General features: G+C 43.6%; 1 long non-coding RNA gene across 1 annotated transcript; it reads right to left on the reverse strand.

Annotated features, from left to right (window-relative positions):
- Positions 1-883: 883 nt before the first annotated feature.
- Positions 884-2,279, reverse strand: LOC115150102 (uncharacterized). Its single transcript, XR_003867047.1, has 2 exons — positions 2,047-2,279; positions 884-1,509 (listed from the first exon to the last, which is right to left on the reverse strand). It is a non-coding gene; the product is annotated as an uncharacterized LOC115150102 (long non-coding RNA).
- Between the last annotated feature and the right edge of the window lie 602 nt (positions 2,280-2,881).

The following is a 2,881-nucleotide window of genomic DNA, read 5'->3' on the forward strand; positions in this document are numbered from 1 at the left end:
CAGCACCCCTACTTCCTGCGGCTATGGTACGGCCCCTCTGTATTTCTCTCACTCCTCTCCCGCTTTATCAGCTCTGGTTAATAAAGTAGCTTAAAAATGACTTTTCTGCTTTCTTCCCTCATACGGATCGGACCGGGTCTGGATCCACCCAACTCTATAGGAACGGGTCCAGTTGTCCACGGGTCTGTTTGAAACTGGTCTCTATATTAAACAAATTGTTTTATGCATATCGGGACCGGGTGGGAAAGCCCCAGTTCCGTCTTGGACCCGTGAAGACCTCTAGTCCAGGCACATTAGCAGGCCAGTAATATGTCGTATTTTGTCAGGATGTATCGGAATTATGGAATTGATTTAAAAAGGCCATACCAAGGATCATTTAGCTATTTGATTTTGAATTTTAAAACCCCTTGAAGGATATTTTTACATTTTATATGTATTTGATGGAAAAAATGTTTGGTCCATACAAATGGATTGAGTAACAGATTCACTACATGGAACAACAGATAGTCCCCCCCCCCCAAAAAAAAATATATATATATTTGTTTTACATGCATTACTTTTGGCACTAAACAGTCTCCATATACTGTATTTGGGGACGTCTGTGTTCCCTTGTTAACCATGAATACACACCACTAGATCAATGATGTATATACAGTAAATCTATGTCTATGACTGTGACATCATATTACTGTGTATCCTTACTTGCCCTCCTCTCTCAGTCCAGTCCAATCGCTCTCCTCTCTTCTCACTCCCCTCTTACCTCCTCCTATCCTCTCCCTCCTTCTCTCTTCCTCCCCCCCTCCTCCTGTCCTCTTCCCCTCCCTCTTTCTCAACACTCCCTCTCCTGAATGCTAAAAGACATTAGTAAAAGTAGGCCAGACTCTTAATATGTAAAAACTCTTGATTTTATTATACATTTAGGTTCAACCATTTCGACCCCAACATGCTCCAACATGCAACCTTCTCCAGAGTGAAGTGATACCCTTCAGGTTGCCAGCTTTTCCAGAAGCAGTGTACATTACCGACTCCATGAAAGAACACAGGGTGCATCCCCACCCTATTCCCTATAAAGTGTATTATATAGGGAATAGGGCACTATGATTCCTGGTCAAAAGTAGTGCACTGTAGTGTACAATTTAGGACACAGCCAAAGTCTACATGACAGAACACTCCAGTTCATTTCCCACCAGGGACACAGAGGGTCTTGGCCCCAGCCTCAGCCCGGTCCCCAACACCTTTGCCTCCAGCCCTTCTGGACCAATCCCCACGCCCGTGTCAAACGCCAGCCCCACCCTGGTCCTCCCCTCCCCTTCGCCTTGAGACAGCGTTAGAACCTGGGCTCTGGCCATCAACTTGACTCCGTCCCTATTGGATGCCTCGATGCTGGCACCCACGCCGGGTCCCCTGACATGTGACCCCCCGCTGAGATGCTGGTGGAACAGCCCGATGTCCACCGACCCACCCAACTCTCTACTCCTCACCTCCACATAGGGAACGGACATGGCACACCTATAGAGAGAGAGAGAGAGATATGTTTCCCATGCCAATAAAGCCACTTAAATTGAAATTGAATTGAGAGAGAGAGAGAGTGTGTCATGATTGATTAGGAGGAACATCAATTAACCTTCTCTCTCACTATCATGCTGGAATTATGACAATGTTAATTTAAATTATAGGTGTTTTCAGTGTTCAGTTTGAAGTCAGTACGTTCTCTCATTCTGTGGTGAACAGTCAGAGTTATATAGAGTGGAATAGACTAACTTTAATCACCATAATCACGTTGACTTATCTTTATTAGATAAGATAAGCTGTTTTTATTGTCCAATTGTACACAACGTCCAACGGAAATTTGACTTCCGTTTATCTCAACCCCTCCGACAGACACACATGCACAAACAGAGGTTAGAGCAGGGGACTGCCATACTATTGGGCTGGGTAGCAGTTGTTGTGGATACACAGTATAGACATCTGTGATTCTAATAGAATACAATAGAACACAGTAGAAACAGTAAATCAGTAGTATAGTCCCTCAAATTGAGGACGCACCTGTGAGGAGTCTCCTGCTGTTGTAATATATCAGTCAGATGTTCTTCAGTAGCTCATCAGGCTGTAGAAACACAGTGAAGCTTCTCTTCTACAGATCACTGAACATCAAGTCTTAATGTAAATCTGTCGACTAGAATGAACTGAATGAAGATCAAGACAGTTTATTAAGTCTTTATGTTTTTCCAGTCAGGAGAAATGTTGTGTTGCTTCTCAAAACAGCATCTGACTTTATAACGTGTTGAGGCAAGGAAGGGGGGTGGTGGGGTGTATGTGTGTGGGGGGATGAGCAGATGCGGGATTCGGTTGATCCAATGTCTGGGTCTGTCTCTGTTTCTGCTTCTCTTCACTCTCAGCGGCTCTGTTCCTTCATTGGACGAGTCGAGTCAGCTGTCTGTTCCCGCCCATGAACTCCGCAGTCATTCGTCCAATTCAATTCAAAATAAAATCAGGAAATGAAACTTAACATTCTTCAGGACAAAACAACAGCAAACAGACGTTCTCTCCTCTATCAGAGCATCGTTACAGTATTACTAAGATCCTTGTTCTAACTGAAAACCATTCTGTCCTGCTGAGCTCATTTAGGTGCCAGTAAAGGAATATCTGGAAATATTATTCTTACATTTCAGTTCATAATACATGTATTATTACTATTTAGTAAAATATAGTTTTAGCAAAGAACTTCATAACACAGGACCACATGTTTTGCACACACTAGATAGTTCAAATGTGTGTGTGTGTGTGTGTGTGTGTGTGTGTGTGTGTGTGTGTGTGTGTGTGTGTGTGTGTGTGTGTGTGTGTGTGTGTGTGTGTGTGTGTGTCGAGCATTTCCTAATGA

This window comes from Salmo trutta, chromosome 16 (assembly GCF_901001165.1).
Source record: "Salmo trutta chromosome 16, fSalTru1.1, whole genome shotgun sequence".
Classification (NCBI taxonomy): Eukaryota; Metazoa; Chordata; class Actinopteri; order Salmoniformes; family Salmonidae; genus Salmo; species Salmo trutta.